The 5,490-nt window shown below is 45.2% G+C and overlaps 1 pseudogene; it reads right to left on the reverse strand.

Moving 5' to 3' along the window:
• Positions 1–228: 228 nt before the first annotated feature.
• On the reverse strand, positions 229–380 carry LOC119411581 (annotated as a pseudogene).
• Positions 381–5,490: the final 5,110 nt, after the last annotated feature.

Here is a 5,490-nt window from a genome sequence, read left to right on the forward strand (position 1 = left end):
AACTTTCGTCATCTTTTGGCTGCTCACTTCTTCAGGGGTCGCCACAGTGAACTAAGTCGAACGAAGACCTGGCAATTATTTTTACGCCATCTTACCGGAAGTAAGTAATACGTTTGGTTCAGCTATACATGCTTAAAGCAAGCTGAGTTGGGCTCAGAGCTGATTTCAAAACAGAGAAAAACTGGGTTTCCACCGGGAGCCTGAGAAGCTGTGGCTTGGATGTGAACTCCCATCTTGGCAAAGATGGCCAAGAAATTATGCAGTTGAGATTCCCGCATTTGGAAAATTCACAGGGGTCAGCACAACCAGAGTTCATGGCTGAGCCTCACCCTGGGTGAACCACCTTCATGATCATGGTATCTCCCCTGCCAGGTAAGCTCTGCTCTCACCACCTGTAATTCACTCCCAATCAAATTAAAAGCATCCATCAGAACCGCCTTCATCTGACTCGACTCTTTCTCCAGAACCTGGCAAGGGCGGGGTCGACACACCTGCTGCAGCACATGCTTCACTTGCCGCCTCTGAATCACGGTGGACCAAGGCTGCGACCACCTCAACATGCCGCGTGGACATAAACCCTGCAGCCTTATATTTCTTTAACTTTAAGGCCATATTACAGCTCTGTCAAATCAATCATGCAGCAACACCAACCTCAGTGGCTGAATTCAGAGTGGCGGCAGCAAGAATATAATTATAAAAGGCAGTTTTTGTTTTGTTCTTTTCAGCAGGGCCGGAAGGAGCATGGAAAACGCTGTTTAACGATCTGCAGCCATCTTGCACCTTCACTTCTCCAGTGTTTTGACTTGAGAATAATTTCACTATTCTAAATACTTTTAGTGTAACAATCTCTATGCACATACAGTAGATTGCCTTTTATTGTATTATTTGCTCCTAATTTGTGAATCTTCCCATAAAATGGATTTTAAATAAGTTGGGAAATCAACCCAACCTATATATATATATATATATATATATATATATATATATACATCTGTCTATTCATCTATCTATTCATTCATCCATGTTTTTTTAATAATAGGCCGAAGTTTGCAGCCACAACTCAGTGGGATTCCCTTCACACCCCAAAACCTTGACTGCTCAAGTTTTAAAAATAAAGAATTGGGTGTGATAGTCAAGGCATTAGAGTGCACGACAGCCTAATAAAGTTCAAAGAGCTGCAACAGTATGTTCACTCTTCAGAATACTATTTGTCAATTGACATTATTTCCAAAAAGTAAAAATAACAAACTGCATTCAGTATTCAAAATTGTTTGTTGTGCATTTTGTAATAAACAAAAAAAATATACCAGGCAAACTGTGAGGTAGCCACGCCTTCAAGTACTGGTGTTCAAGATTTGTTATTGATCCAAAATGAGACAGATATTTTTTTTTTTAAATAGGTTACAATGCCTTGAGAAAGTATTCGGCCCCCTTGAACTTTTCAACCTTTCGCCACATTTCAGGCTTCAAAAATAAAGATCAATTTTTTTATTTATTTTGTGAAGAATCAACAACAAGTGGGACACAATTGTGAAGTGGAAGGGAACATATTGGATGTGTCAAACTTTTTTAACAAATAAAAAACTGAAAAGTGGGGCGTGCAATATTATTCGGCCCCCTTGCGTTAATACTTTGTAGCGCCGCCTTTTGCTGCAGTTCCAGCTGCAAGTCTCTTGGGGTTTGTCTCTATCAGTTTTGCACATGGAGAGACTGAAATTCTTGCCCATTCTTTCTTGTAAAACAGCTCGAGCTCAGTGAGGTTGGATGGAGATCGTTTGTGAACAGCAGTCTTCAGCTCTTTCCACAGATTCTCCATTGGATTCAGGTCTGGACTTTGACTTGGTCATTCCAACACTTGGATATGTTTATTTGTGAACCATTCCATTGTAGATTTGGCTTTATGTTTTGGATCATTGTCTTGTTGGAAGATAAATCTCCGTCCCAGTCTCAGGTCTCTTGCAGACTCAAACAGGTTTTCTTCCAGAATGGTCCTGTATTTGGCCCCATCCATCTTCCCATCAATTCTGACCATCTTCCCTCTCCCTGCTGATGAAAAGCAGGCCCAAACCATGATGCTGCCACCACCATGTTTGACAGTGGGGATGGTGTGTTCAGGGTGATGAGCTGTGTTGCTTTTATGCCAAACATATTGTTTTGCATTGTGGCCAAACGGTTTGATTTTGGTTTCATCTGACCAGAGCACCTTCTTCCACATGTTTGGTGTGTCTCCCAGGTGCTTGTGGAAAACTTTAAACAACACTTTTTATGGATATCTTTGAGAAATGGCTTTCTTCTTGCCACTCTTCCATAAAGGCCAGATTTGTGCTGTGTACGACTGATTGTTGTCCTATGGACAGACTCTCCCACCTCAGCTGTAGATCTCTGCAGTTCATCCAGAGTGATCATGGGCCTCATGGCTGCATCTCTGATCAGTCTTCTCCTTGTTCCAGATGAAAGTTTAGAGGGACAGCTGGGTCTTGGTAGATTTGCAGTGGTCTGATACTCCTTCCATTTCAATATGATTGCTTGCACAGTGCTCCTTGGGATGTTTAAAGCTTGGGAAATCTTTTTGTATTTAATTTCTAAATAGCAGATAATGGCGGACGAAGATGAAAACACTGACCCCTTACAATCCGGAGATGCTGTCCAGACAGCGTTACACATTTTAACAAATTAAATTGTTGGTAAACAATTAGAGCAACTGCTAGACCTTGATGATGATCAAAGATATGAGGAGCTGCAGACGTTGTCAAAAGCAGCTAAAGTGAAGGAGGACACAAAATCCAGCCGTGGACGGTTGGCAAAAATGGCTCTGCTTCTGAAGGCGGAACTGGACCGTCTGGTTGAACGAAATACCTTGCTGTTCAACGGATATGAGTCTGAAAAGGAGAGGTGTGACGAATTGTTAAATGCATCTGAGTTGCTGAAACAACAAATTCAGACTGATAGGGACCTCTCAAAGACTGAGCTGTCAGAACAGGCTCAATCATATGAGGAGAGGATTAGGGCTAAGGAGCAGGTGTACGAAGCCGCGTGTGCAGATAACAATATGTTACAAGCACAGTTGCAGGTGGCATTAAAGGAACGGGACGATTGCAAAGCAGACAAGGAGATAATACTCAGAAATTGGCTGAAATTACAAAGTGAAAATCAGTCAATACAGGCGCGCCTAACAGCTTGTGAGGAGAGGCTTGCTACAGCTACAAACCTGATTTCTGACATGGAGCTAGCTGGTTTGAGACTCAGAAACGAACAGGGTCAGCTACAGCCACCCCAGACAGGTGCTGTTGCACCTCCTCACCTTAACGCCATGCGGCCACCCCCAACCCCATCTCGGGCGGCGGGGATGGACCTGCACCGATATCATCTCACTGAATCGGTATACACCATGCAGTCATCTCCATCCCCACCACGGGTGGTAGGGACAGACCTGCACCCACTTGCACCTCTTCCTCCTGACACCATGCAGTACTCTCCACCCCCATCTCGGAGGGTGGGGACAGACCTGCACCAATATGCACCTCCTCCTACCAACCCTTATCAGCCACCCCCACCCCCACCATGGGCGGTAGGGGCAGGCCTTGACCAGTCTGCAGCACCAGTCACACAAGTTAGACCGTTGATACAGTCTCCTTCAATGGATGATTTGCAGAAAATCTCAAAATATGTACAACGTTTTGTTCTCGGACCCATGGGGTCAGCTGGAACAAAAGCGTATCTCAAAGATCTGGAGTTCAGATTGAGATCTTATCCTAATGCTGCGACAGAGGATAAGATCAGTCTGATACGGCTCACTTCGGACAGAGAGGTGTTCACCTTCATCGAGCGTCTACCTGATGCAACGAAGAGGGATTACAACCTTCTGTGTGAAGCTTTGATCAGAGAGTACGACCCCTGCACGGGACCTGCTGGTTTCCCAGCTGCAGACAAGGTCACGCAGGGTAAAACTGAACATCCAAAAGTTTATTACAAAAGAATCTTCCAAGCTTATTTTGGTAACAGAAATGAGACCGGAATGGAAGAAGATGATGGTTTTAAGTTTGTTTTCAGCTAAAATCTCCACTCTGATTTTAAAAAATCAGTACAAATGATGGCAAATTTCAGAGAAAAATCCATCAGTGAGATTAAGCAGTGTGCTGTGAATGTGTTTGAAGCATGTTCTCATGCTAAGACGCCCATAGAAGTGTTTCCTAGTGTAAAGGTTAAACCCCTCCCTCTTGAACTAGAAGGACGACGTGCTTCGCCGCCTCCTCCTAAGAAAGAGAGAAAACAGTCTGTTCAAGCTAACAAACCGCGTCCTGAAGGTGCACGCTGGGACAAAAAGGCTCCTCTTTCAGAGGAAGCCAGTGATTATCGAAAAATGGGTGGGCGCAGGACGCAAAGATATGGGAAACCATATCATCAGGGGCAGTACGTAAAGGAACCCCCCGAAAGACGTACCTGACCGTCCCCCACCTCGGACGAAGCGAACCGAGGCGAAAAAATCACAAAAGTTCCAGAAACAAGGCCCTACACCTCTGAGCTCGGAAGAGACAGAGAAACTACGCAGGTTGTTAGAAACTTTGAAACACACTGACACGGGAACCCAACCAGGAGCACTTTGCAGTAATGTAATTCCTATTACATCCGAGGGCGCGAATGACAACATAACAGATGTCGGTGGAACACACCAAGACGTTGCTGTTGTTGCCTCAAACAACCCCTCATCGGAAGAGGGGGGGTAAACACACACACGAACGATGACGAGTCATCGCAGGCTGAACACTCAGAAACAGCTTCTGCTGTGCTGACGGTTCAGACAAACCAAGATTACACAGATAAGGCTGAACGCGTGAAGAAGCGTAAGAAAAAACCCAAAAGGTTTCTGTGTAACTTTATCAGAAGGGGGGTCGCCAAAAAGGCGTACCTGTCAGTAACACTCGAAGGTGTCCTCACACACGAAGCACTCTTGGACGGTGGGGCAGACATAACAATCATGTCAGCTAAACTGTTCGAGGAGCTGAGGACGGCCGCTGCCAGTGTTAACAGGATAATACCTCTCTCTGAATGTGCTATAGAAATGCAGGGTCTCTCAGAAAAGAAAACAACCCTGACAGCTATAGCAATGGTTCACATGCAGATTGGCAATATGACACTGTACCACCCGGTACACGTGACCCATGTTGACTCATTCCCATTTTTGGTGGGCCAGGATTTTATAAATCGCTTCGGCGCGATTATAGATTATGGTGATCAAACAATGTGGACAACAGTGAGCAAGCCACTGCCAATCGATACGCCTCCGGAGTGTGACACAGACTGCCCAACAGCAGGTACCGCGGAAGGCACAAAGGACTCCTCAGCCGAGGACACGAGCCCGGTGAGTACTCCTCTGACACCATGTGAAACCAAAGAAACCCGAGAGGTCCAAACTCTGACTCAACAAGACAGCCTCCTCTGTGAGCTGGAGCAGTCAGAGTCCACCAAACACTACCTACCACTGGTAGTTAA

Source organism: Nematolebias whitei, chromosome 6 (genome assembly GCF_014905685.2).
Source record: "Nematolebias whitei isolate Nwh7 chromosome 6, NemWhi1, whole genome shotgun sequence".
NCBI classification, from domain to species: domain Eukaryota; kingdom Metazoa; phylum Chordata; class Actinopteri; order Cyprinodontiformes; family Rivulidae; genus Nematolebias; species Nematolebias whitei.